This window comes from Rhinoraja longicauda, chromosome 35, assembly GCF_053455715.1.
Source record: "Rhinoraja longicauda isolate Sanriku21f chromosome 35, sRhiLon1.1, whole genome shotgun sequence".
NCBI lineage: Eukaryota > Metazoa > Chordata > Chondrichthyes > Rajiformes > Arhynchobatidae > Rhinoraja > Rhinoraja longicauda.
This window is the reverse complement of record NC_135987.1, coordinates 5604008-5616796: the sequence shown is the minus strand read 5'-3', so window position 1 is coordinate 5616796 and position 12789 is coordinate 5604008. Positions and strand designations below refer to the sequence as shown.

General features: G+C 38.3%; 1 protein-coding gene across 3 annotated transcripts in view; it reads right to left on the bottom strand.

Moving 5' to 3' along the window:
* LOC144610043 (bone morphogenetic protein receptor type-1A-like) overlaps positions 1-12789 on the bottom strand; it is a 185540-nt gene that overhangs the window by 117367 nt on the left and 55384 nt on the right. For 2 of the 3 annotated variants that reach the window (XM_078428516.1, XM_078428517.1), the window contains exon 2: positions 3758-3807. The exons of the other annotated variant lie outside the window; for it this stretch is intronic. The gene's annotated coding sequence lies outside the window, so the exon portion shown is untranslated. The remainder of the gene's footprint in view (positions 1-3757; positions 3808-12789) is intronic. 3 annotated transcript variants of the gene reach the window in all.

Sequence of the window (12789 nt, the reverse complement as noted above, 5' to 3'; positions counted from 1 at the left end):
TTTTATCTACAGCAATATATCATCAATTTTTTTTAGATGATAGAATTTGTAAATTTGGCAGCATGGGAGCGAGAACAATAATCTCGTTCAGAATATGCATTCAACAAGATTCTCCCTCTGTTTGGCAATAATATTAAACCTGTTCACTCCCAGAGGAATCACAGATTTCTCAGCCGTTCCCCCCCGCCCCCACAAATCAACATCAATAAAAATCCATTCTCATGGGACTTCAACATGAAAGAAAGCACCAAATGTTTTATAAAATAAAAAATGAACATCCTGAGAGGGCGACAAGAATTTGATCAAAAAATGTTTCATGGAGATAAGGAGAAGGAAACTTCCGAGGTGATAACTCCAGAGTGTGGGGTAAAACATAGAAAATAGGTGCTGGAGGAGGCCATTTGGCCCTTTGAGCCAGCACCACATAAAGTACAGATAGGACTTATGGGGAAAACATGACCGTGTAAGAGTTGATGGAAGAGTGTTGTGGGTGGAGACATGAATCTTGGTAGACAGTTTCACGGGCATTAACAGCCTTTGCTTTGACAATTATTTGCGAAATATATTTGCGAAATATATATAAGATTATTTTTACTTGAAACTACAATGTTTTAAACCCATTTCATCTTTAATGACTCATCATTAATGGCTAAAATGCAAAGTTTGATTCCACCCCAATGACTCAATCAAATAGTTAGTATTGTTGCTGATTGACAAAAGCAGATTGGGTTTCCTGGTCAGTGCTGCATCAAATAAAATTAAATTTCTTCAGGTTGAATTATTAAATTATCTTTAAGAAGAAACAGTGGCTCCATTAAACAAAACCGTTCTCCAACCAGCAATAGTGGGGGAAAACAATTCTACAAGGTCACCTCACCTTCTGTCTCCTTTCTCTGTTCGTTTACTTATTTATCTATTTATTCACTTCTCTATGTTCTAGAAATCCCTGTAAAGCGTCTTTGAGTGTTTGAAAAGCGCTATATAAATGTAATGCATTATTATTATTACATCATATCGCATCTAGCAATCCATTATTTTCTACAATCAGAAAAAAAAGAACAATGTAAACATGATTTAAGTGGAGGGGAAATATCTTTGGGCTTTGTTTTGCACTATATTAGGCTTTTTATTTATTGACATTTTTAATTTGTTATCTACAGAGTACAGTGTCCACAAACCAGATGTGCTGCTGCAAGAAATAATTTGATTGTTTCCTTTCAATACATATGACAAATGAACACTCTTGCCTTTGACTCTTTTCAATGACTCCACATCAACAGTAACATTCCTATTTTAGTGCTGCATTTATTTTACCTAACCACATCTAATGAAATTGTGTTGATTTCCTTTACTGTTGTTCTTTAATTATATCAGGTTGTTGAATAGAAAGTTGCATAAATATAAAGGTTTTTTTGTTGTAAATATGCATTACCATTCCATGGAAAATATTTTAAATTAAGCAATGACATTCCCCTGCTTCTTTTGTATATTGACTGTTCCTTCATGCTCATCTTTTGAGTTCAATTTTCTTGATCATACTTCACCTTATATACAGGTTTTCTGATTTACAGTCTGAAGAAGGGTCTCGACCCGAAACGTCACCCATTCATTCTCTCCAGAGATGCTGCCTGACCTGCTGAGTTACTCCACCATTTTGTGATACCTTCACTTTATATACATATCTGTAATTTGGGTATAAATGCAGTGCCACTTTGTTGGCAGACAATTGCTAAGGCAGGTGAGACGGAAGTTTTGGAATTAATCAAACCAGGAGTAAAAATAGCAGATGCCAAAAGAAATTCCTCGCTGACTACTCCCTGTGAGCAAGGAATTGCCCAATGAATAGCTCAGCCAGGAAACAAATTTATATTGCCCACAAATGGATGTTCATTATAACCTCAAAAGACACTGGTGCTCCTATATTAAAGAGAAACAAATGTTGACTTATGTATTCCATATTCCAAGCACAATTTCAGTGTGAAGTGATTACAGCAATAAACTGGAAATCAAGACATTTGGACTAATAAATATGTCAGAAGTTTAAATCTCATTATGGCAATTGGGTGAAAATTCAGTGGATTAAATAAATCAGGAATAAAAAAAGATAGTCTCAGTATAATATATTTAACTATTAAAATTCTCAATTACCTTAAAAAACTAATCTGAGTCACCAATGTCTGTCGGGAAATCTAGTCTTATGATCAGGCGAGTATAGGAGCAAGGAGGACCTACTGCAGTTGTACAGGGCCCTAGTGAGACCACACCTGGAGTATTGTGTTCAGTTTTGGTCTCCTAATTAGAGGACATTCTAGCTATTGAGGGAATGCAGTGTAGGTTCACCAGGCTAATTCCCGGGATGGCAGGACTGACAAATGATGAAAGAATAGATTGACTGGGCTTATTTGACTGGAATTTAGAAGGATAAAGAGGGGATCTTATAAAAACATATAAAATTCTTAAGGGATTGGACAGGCTAGATGCCGGAAAAATGTTCCCAATGTTGGGGGAGTCCAGAACCAGGGGTCACAGTGTACGAATAAGGGGTAGGCCAGTTAGATCATTTAGGACTGAGATGAGGAAAATTCACCCAGAGGGCTGTGAATCTGTGGAATTCCTGCCACAGAAGGCAGTGGAGGTCAATTCACTGGATGTTTTGAAGAAAGAGTTAGATATAGCTCTTCGGGCTAATGGAATCAAGGGATATGGGGTGAAAACCGGAACTGATTTTGGATGATCAGCCATGATCATATTGAATGGCGGTGCTGGCTTGAGGGGCCGAATGGCCTACCCCTGAACCTATTTTCTATGTTTCTATGCCTGGCCTATTTGTGATTCCATGCCCAAACGATATGATTGATTTTAAGCTGAGCTCGGAAACGTCAAACAAACCACTTAATTGTACTGGACTGTTCCACATTAGAAGTTGAAACAATACAAACATCAATTTAATTACCAGTGAGAGGAAAGCAAACCCTGCTCTATCCACCCAGCAAAGCTGAGCTTCGTATTAATTGTGAATATATCAAATTTGGTTAATCAGTCCAGTCAAGCATGGTCTCTCATAATCTCAGAAATATATCCTTCAATCAACATCCCAGGCTCCACCATTACTGTCTCTTGGTATTTCCAAACCTACCAGCAAAAGCCACCTTCCAGAGCCAAGAGCAGTGTTACATAGTTAGTAGTGCTGTGGGATCTTGCAAGTTTGCAACACCAAGCGCCACCACCATCAAATCATGAGTGCAGTAGAATACTCTCCACGTGCCTCCATGATCGCAATAATAACAACAACTCTCAAGAAATTCAGCTCGGACTGTAACACCATCCATCACTAACACACAACAGCTGCAGCTTCTACAAAATGTCCCACAGTTACTTGCTGTCAGAGTAACCAGGTATCTCCCAAATGCTCAACCGTTACCAGCAGGACAGGGTCAGCAAGTGCATGGAACCATCAACTCCTGCAGGGTCCCCTCCGAGAATAACATCCCAACTTGGAAATGTATTGACAGTTCTTAATCACCGTCCATATCCAGATTACCCACCATTTGTGCTGAAGATCTGTACTCCTAGCACCATTATTGTTATTGTACTCCTAGCACCATCAGCTAGGCTACTCTGCTTACAATACTGGTGTTTGCAAAAATCATTGAAAATTCTATTCATAAAAAGAGTAACAAATCCAATATAACTATTTAATGCCGATGCGTGCTTTCAATCTTTATTAGCAAAGTGATGAAGGGGATAAATAACTTACCAAGAAGGTAAATAGTAAATGCTGGGGATAATCAGCAGGTCAGGCAGCATCTGTAGAGAGAGAAAAAAAGGAGTTAAAGTTACAGATTTACGTCTATGGAACTGATGTGCTATAATGCTGAGAACTATATTCTGCACTCTGCAGCTTCTCCTTTGTTTTTACAGATTGTACTTGATTTTGACATGGTTGTATCAATGCATAGTATCATCTGTTCTCAGTGGATAGCATGCTAAACAAAGCTTTTCATTGTATTTCGGTACACGTGACAATAATAAACCTAAACCTAAAAATTACCTTTCACCAAAACTGGCCAATTTAATCTGATGTAGTTGAATTTAATAGAGTCATGGAGTGTACAACATAGACACGAAATACCCTTTGGGCCAATACATCCATGTCAAACTTTTATCCCATTTACTTTAATCATATTTGTCCACGTTAGAACCATAATTATTTTTTTCCTTACCTATTTCAGTGTTGGTCAAAATGCCTCTTAAACATAATAATTTAATCTGAATTGCACCATAAGCTCCATGCAACCTTCACCACTCTATCTAACTGTGCCGCCACCTTCAAGGCTTCACGTTCAGCCCTTACAATGGTTATGCGGCTATTTGAAAAATCAGGCACTTTCCTCAACCTTATGTTGGGAATTGCTTGAACTGTACCAAGCCAAAGAGAGAGGTCAAAGCAGGAATGAGATGGAGAACGGAAATAATATGTAGCTAGAAGCTCAAAGTCATCCTTGTAGACCAAATGAATGTATTTTGCAAAGCAGTCACCTAATCTGCATGCCTTTTTCCCAATCTAGAGATGATATTGTGAGTTTGTAGTACACTAAACTGGAGGTCGTGGAGGTGAACCTCTGCATCACCTGAAAGGTATGTTTGGATTGTTAAATGGTGGGAGGAAAAAAGGTAAAAAAGGCAAGTACTACACCTTCTGCAGTTGCAGGGAGCATAAGAATGGAAGTGAATGTGTAGTTGGAAGAGTGAATGATGGATCGGCAAGCAGGTGATCTTTTTTCATTTATTTCAGATTTCCAGAAACAGCAGTGTTTAGTATTCACAATATCAGCATTGATTTTGTATTCTTTTCTTTGTTCTGATCCACCACTTTCTACCTCCGTCGCCTCGATACAGATCAACTTTGATTAACAAGCCTTCACTATCCTCTCTCAACCAACACTACTCTCATGATTTGTCTCATTTAGTCTCTTGGTCTCCACCCTCTTACAGACATTCCTTTTGTTCTCTATACCCCTCCCTCTCCCCACCACCTAAAATTAACTTTGAAATTGGTCCACACACCAAATGTCAAACACAAGCTCACGTGTTGGTTACATTAAGGTTCTGCCACTTCCCCATTACCCTGGCTCAACAGAATATACATAAGACTATATTCTGTCTTGTTCTTTTCTCTTGAAAGATTTTGAAGTTGAATCACCGCATTTAATGGAAATTGTATTTTCAATGTACTGATTTCCTCTTTGTTAAAATCTGATGGAAATTAGACTCCATTTTAGCAATACAGACTACTCCTGTTGCAATTTATGTCACTTAAAGCAGTTTGTCAACCGATCTTTTAGTATTGAATCTGAAGGGTCTCGACCTGAAACATCACCCATTCCTTCTCTCCAGAGATGCAGCCTGTCCCGCTGAGTCACTCCAGCATTTTGTGTCTATCTTTTAGTGTTGACTCCTATTTTTCTTTAAGTTTGTCTATCTGGGTTTGATGGATGTGCTTTAAATCTAGGTACTTTTAGTCCAGACTCCTGACACATCATGACCTAATTACTTGGACAAACAGCATTCATCTCAATATTTGCATGTGCTTGGAATATAAAGCCACAGAGTAAAGATGGAAAACTAGCTTTTCATTCATTTATAAATCCATATGACAGTTGAAGTAACCAGTCACTCCAGGAAAAGGACAAAGTGAGATAGAAATCACTAAGATAGAGTGGTGAAAGTAATTGGGACACTTTACGTGAACGTTTTTAGGAACATAGTCTATTTTGATGCAGGGGATAGTTGAGGCAATCAGTTGCGCTTTCTATAGGAGCTGGGCAGTTATTTGAAACTTCAGAAATTTACAATGGTGAGAAAAAGAGTTGAGATCAGTGCGAAAATTAAATGTGGAACTGAATAGTTTTGTGGATGGCTCACAGGCTTTCTGAAAAGAGCAGATTTTCTTTTTATTTTAAAAGATTCTCATTCCATTAATGATGCAAGCTGGCCTGGTCCTGTTTTACCTGAGGGGATGTGTCCAGTAGGGTGGAAATATGATGGTTACATTTCCCCATTGTGTAAAAAAAAGTAAAATAAAGAACTGTGGATGCTGGTTAATACACAAAAGGACACAAAGTGCTGGAATAACTCAGCAGGTCAGGCAGCATCTCTGGAGCACAACCTCTGACTGTTACTCTTCCCACAGCTATTTGATGCTCATTGCTGATTTGACACTGACCCATTTTGACTTTTGCACTCCCCAGAGAGGCTGCTCTTGCCTCACTAAACCCATTTCTTCCGGCCTTAAATTCATCCTTCTCACCGGCTCTAGTGTTTTCCCACTTACACAATGCACACACCTTCACCGCTTTGATTGTGAACAATTCCCTGCTATGGAACGTTTTCCCATCTCTTCATAGAATGAGGATCTGTGCAGAGGATCTGGAGAATAATGTAAGGTTCTCGGTTCATCCCGAACAGTGCGTAAACAGAAGACTCTCTGATTTACGGGCTGTTCCCGGGGACAAATTGAGATAGACATCAAATGCTGCTGGAAGATTATCAACTTGGTTAAAGACCCTCTCGAAACTCGGTGGTCTCCCAGCAAAGCGAGATATCCATCAGGGAATTTTGCCAACTGTTCCATTCCAGACTGCAGGAGTACATGCTGACAGACCCACTGAACCATGGTGTGGCCAACACCAAGGGTCTGTGAGGAGGACCACAGTCTAGGGTCCATCCACTGCTGAAGATTGAGGGGCAGAGTCCGGTGGGAGTCAGAGTCTTCAAACAAGGGAAGGGATATCACCCCAGAGGGTCACGAGTGGCAAGGGTGCTTTGGTTAAAGATAGGTGCAAACACTACTGAATATGACACTATTGAATGTCATATCGTGTGAGGTAATCTTGAGAATGAGTGAAGAGATTTTGCAGTTTTTGGTTTTGTATATATTTTGTATTCTTTTATTGAATAAAAGATTATTGTCTTCATTTGATCTACTTGTTTGATGTAGTGTACGTGACTTCATACTCAAAGCAATTCTCAGCTGCCTTCTGAAATGTACTCATTTGTATCATATACCCACATCAACTGAAAAAGAATGAAACTTGCTCAAGATTCCAGCTTTTGCATTTCCTTGTGTCTACTATCCACTGTAACTGGGTCCACTAGACATCAACACCCATAGCATTATATCTTTCAGCTAACAACCTAGATCCCTCCATCCTTTTATTGTTAAGACACAACATAAACAATGGCAGCAAGTGAATTACACTTGAGATATAGTGGCCAAGGCTGTACACAACATTAGACACAAAATGCTGGAGCAACTCAGCGTGACAGGCAGCATCTCTGGAGAGAAGGAATGGGTGATGTTTCAGAGTCTGAAGAAGGGTCTCGAACCGAAAAGTCACCCGTTCCTTCTCTCCAGAGATGCTGCCTCTCCCGCTGAGTTACTCCAGCATTTTGAGTCTACCATTGATTTAAACCAGCATCTGCAGTTCTTTCCTACACATGTACACAATATTGGTAAGCATTAAGCCCAAGAAGTCTCATACAACTAGATCAAACACGGGTAAGGAAATTCCCTGCTTGCTATCTTCCACGGATAATAAATTAGTACTCCTTGGTGTTGAGCTTCACTTCTAAAAAGCACCGTAGTTGGATGGAAAAACAGCAGTGGTATCCCCAATAGTGACTGAGCTGGTCAAATCTTGAAAGGTGTAAGGCCAGTCTAAGTCTTAGGTGGATTAAGGATCACCAAAAACAGAAAACAAGCTAATGGCCTCATCTTCAGCAATGTATTTATCATGTCCTCATCTGTCTTTGATAATATCGATTGAGACCACCACTGCAGATGCCTTAGAGTCCCACCTCCCACCCTCACCCAAAGGTTCACTTCATCAAACAGAGTGGCACTTAATAAACGAGACAGATCAGGACTGAACCTAGGTTACAGAGGTTAGCTGGCTGTATCTTTATTTGCTGCACTTTGTGCCACTGGGAAATGTTGGTAAAATGCCATTTTCATCAAATTATATGAGGAAACATCACAGAGGTTTGCAGAAATACACAAGTGCACAAAAAAAATCTAAATTTCCTGTTTTTGTTGCATTCAATTTATTAATTAAGGAGCACAATATAAATAATTTGGAGGTGCAAGTAACTGCAGCTGCGATAAACTAGAACAAAAAATGACCGGAGGAACTCACCATATTGGGCAGAAACTTTGGATGCAAAGGGACGGTTGACATTTCTGATCAAAACCATGCGTCAGTACTGATGCAGGGTCTCAACTCGAAACATTGACAATGCTTTTGCCTCCACAAACAATGCCTGATCCATTGAATTTCTCAGCAGTTTGCATTTGAATATAAATAACTCGTATCGCATTAATCTTACAAAATATTTAAAATCTTAATCTTTCATGACTTTAATGCAGAATGTACAGTCATTTTACATAATGATTAGAAAAGCACCTTATATTTGATCAATCTTGGTTGCAGGTATCAGCTATTAAGTATTTACCAAGGTTTTGATTACTTGCCTATATTAACATGTAGAGTTTTACTTATTTCAAGCTTCAAGTTGCTATTATCAACTTAACTGCTTGTTCACTATCAATCCTGTAAATATTAATGAAGTACCATACTAACTTATTTTATTTAATTGTCATATCATCACTCCATTTATTCTTAAGCATTGTTCTTTATGTCTTGTACTAATTCCCTATTCTTATTTCTGATAAGCCAGATATGTATTATGTTCCATTCTACTGCTGATCTGCAGCCTTGTTTTCCATCCAGCACTTCAGTCTCCTGAACACTCACGTTATTCCTTTTCGACAGACATTTAAGTACATTAACACCCATCAATGTGCACTTGGTTATCAAAGGAGATAGTTCTATTGACACAAATGTACAAATCAATATATTTTTTACATCAAGGAGTTCCCAAGTGTAAACATCATGAGTGTTTCCAAACAACTTCAAAAAAAAATTAACACTATCCACTCTATCATGGCCGAGCAACTTTCAATTCACCCAATTCCCATTACCAGTTACAAACTAAAAAGACAAAATAGATTTCTGCACACAATCAGTGGCCTAGAAATACACATCAGGAAGGGTCTCCAAACTTGATATGACTCTCCAGACCAGACAAGAACCTTCAGCCCAAATTTACAAAACAAGTCAACGGATTAAATAAAAAGTTAACAGAGAAAATTGGGTTATATCTCTTTTTATTTACATAATTATTAAACATTAGGATTTTAGAAGATTGTAGCGACCATAGAGAATGGTCCGGGTCGTCGAACCCTCAGATTGGCCAGCGAGGTCACGTGTGAGCGCGACCGTGGGGATTGGTCCAGAGAGCGACATCGCTGATTGGCCAGCGTGGTCATGTGCGCTTTTGGTGCCCGAAATGTTCAGTTCGGCGAAGTCTTCGAAGAAGACAGTAAGTTTTTGATGGTTGTCCTTTACCTTGTTGTTTAACTTTGTATTCGAATATTGCGGCTGCAATAAACTTCTTCTACAACCAACAAGTTTTCGGACTCGCCATAAGATATTGATTAAAGTCAATTTGCCCCACAAAATAAATCCTCCACACATTGCAGTTTAAACTGCAACAATGATCTCAGTTAATGCTGAAATTAAGAGTGGGATCAAAGAATGGAATTAATTTGAATACATGATAAATTTATGTGAAAACAAGACTAAGATGACCTCCATGTTACGGAGGGGTTGGGGGGGAGGAGTAGTTATGTTCTTAGAAAACGGTCCAAACCATGATATTTTGGAATGCAAAGCTGTTTCATCTACCCATGTTAAGAAACGAGAGTTGAGGAAAAGTGTATTATTTACTTTATTCACATAAATTTTGTGAGTGAATTTTCATTCCGCAGCCAGATTTTTTGGTTTGTGAATTGTGTAATGGCCAAATTTAAGTTACCCAAACTGCTTTAACTCAGGGGGTTGCCTGCATTTAATGTTCTCTAATAACCCAAAATAGATTACACTCAGAAACAAAAGAAAAAATGTAATTTTCTGTGAACACCACAGCAGACCACGCATCCTGTGGTTTCACTTTGTAGTAATCCCCTCCCCCCACTCCCCAAACCCAACCCCTCACCAATGAATGATAAGGACATTCGACAGCAATAGTCAACTGTAATCTGGCATCACAGCTCACAGCTTTATAAACACCGAATTCAGCAGGAAATCTAACATGAATTGAAGGTGACCTTCTTGCTGTCTCCACTTCATTTATGAAAATCAAATTCCCACCAGATTCAGCAAGATAAAGCTCCAGCAAATACTAAACCTTGGGAAACGGGGCAATCTGAAACTGAAGGGATATCAAATGACAGCAAATGCCGGTGACCAGTCCCTCTCCTTGCCAGAGAGGCAAATTCTTTCAAACCAACACATGCATCATTTATAGACTGGATCAATAGATTTTATAATCAGCCTTAAAATTGTAAATTTGCAAGTATTTACAGGTCATTGTTCATAACCCCCAGATGTCTAAACAAATCTGTGCTGTAAGCAGTTCTGGTGTCCATATTATGAAAGGATATAAAGTCATTGCTGAAGGCATTTCAAATTTTTAAAGGTTAATTACTAAAACTGAGAGGTTATATCTCCCATTTAACAATATTTGTTTGCCAGAAACAAATATACATAAGAATGACTTATCTTCAATATCTTGAAATATAGAATATCCAACGTATATCTAAATATATTTTTACGTAAAGAAGGAACTTACGCAAGAAATTATAAATGGGGAAAACTTACCAAACAATCCAAAGCAGAATTTTGAAGAGACTGCCTTACCTGGAAACTGATTCAAATGTGAACATCAGGCACTTCAACCACCCAGAACAACCTGAACCACTATGAACTTTGTATAAAGTTTAATTATATACTTTGGTTTGCACTATTATGGTCCTGTTTACCTAATGACTGATAATACATTGTATACTTATTAGTTGTGTTTAAAGTGCCTATAAAACTGCAGCAAGAATGTCACTGTTCCCAGTGAATATAATAATTAAATACTCTTTACTAGACTCTTGACATTGCTCCCACAAATTAAGTGTTTGAGATAACAAGCACAGACGAAGTTGAGAAGAGAACACTCATCAGATTTCAGGAATAGGCAGATTTGATGAAGGTGACAAGTGAAAACCTCATGAGAAGCATCCACATGATGTGAATTTGATGTTACATTTTCCACAGAGCTAAATTGAAATGTGATAACAAGGGAGCTCAGAACTTGAACTGTATTACCGGACAAAATTCCGCTGCAACACTCACACTGTAAAACAGTTTCATTGATTAATTAGGCAAGGACAAAAATTTGCTATGAAAAGGATGACATAAGAGCAGTGGCAACTGAATTTTGCCCTGAAGAAATGGTTGAATTACTATGGGTGGAAACAGGGAGCAGCAAAGAGACAAAAGCACACGGTGGAGAAGCAGTGGGAATGCTTTTCAAACTCCTGACATTGAAAGAGAATTAAGCAAGAAATAAAGCAAGGGTATAGCCAAGTTACTAAAATAATTATGGGGTCCATAATCACAAAAATAGATAAGGGAATTAGATTAGTAAAAGTACATTTGGAGAATGTCTTCTTTGACTGCATTCAAGATAGTTTTTTGGAGCAATGAATATTGCATTGCATATGGAACCAAAGAGGGAACAAGCAATTTTAGATCTAACTCTGTAATGAGGCAGTGTTAATTAGTAATTTCAATGAAGGGGATCCTCTGGTAAATAGTGATTACGACTATGATAGAATTTTGCTTGAAGCTCAAGGGAGATGTAGTTTAGACAAAACTAAAATCTTAAATTTATATAAAGATCTTGCAGCTATGAGGGGTGAATTGGATAATAGATTTGAAAAATAAGATTTAAAGGTGTGCCAGCAGACAAACAACAATAATAATTGAATAAATATTTCAAAATCTGTGAGTTTACTATTCACTGAGAAATTATCATTCCATTATGAAAATGATTCATTATATGGTTAGTGAGGATTGTCGTAAAAGAAAATGATAATCCCAAAAAACTGCAGATGCTGGGAACTTGAAAAAAAAAACAACGGCTTGTTCCATATACCCACTGGGTGAAAAAGCTTGCCCCTCCGGGCCCTTTTAAATCTTTCCCCTTTCACTTTAAATCTATGCACTTTAGTTTTAGACCCCTCTCCCTGGGAAGAAGGCTGTGACCCCACTGTATCCATGCCCTTCATAATTTTATACGCCTCTAGAAAATCACCCCTGAACACTCCAGGAAGAAAGGTTCCGACTATCTACTTTTTCTCCAAGAATGTAAATGTCAAATACGAGAGGGCATAGGTTTAAGGTAAGAGAGACCGACCTATTAACGGGCAGGGAATAGAGGGACATGGACCACGTGCACACAGATGGGATTGGTTTAATTTGGCATCATAGTGCAGACATGGTGGACTGAAGAGCCTGTTCCTGTGCTGCACTGTTCTACGTTTCTATATAAAAACATAGTAAGAACTTGTACAGTGGTGTAAAATGAAAGGGAAGCAAAAATAACCAAGATCCGTTGAAGACAATTATGAGGAATAAAGAAACATGAAGAGAAAATCACATTGGTCAAATTCAATAGTTTTGTGAGCCTGTTAGTAGCAAAGTAGATGACGCAAAAACCAGTGGATTATGAAAGTCATTTGATAAGGCACTGTGTAAGAATCAACACTGTTTAATTATCATGTGCTTACTTGTCAAATTGTTACTCGCTGCAGCTTTACAGGCGAATTATGTA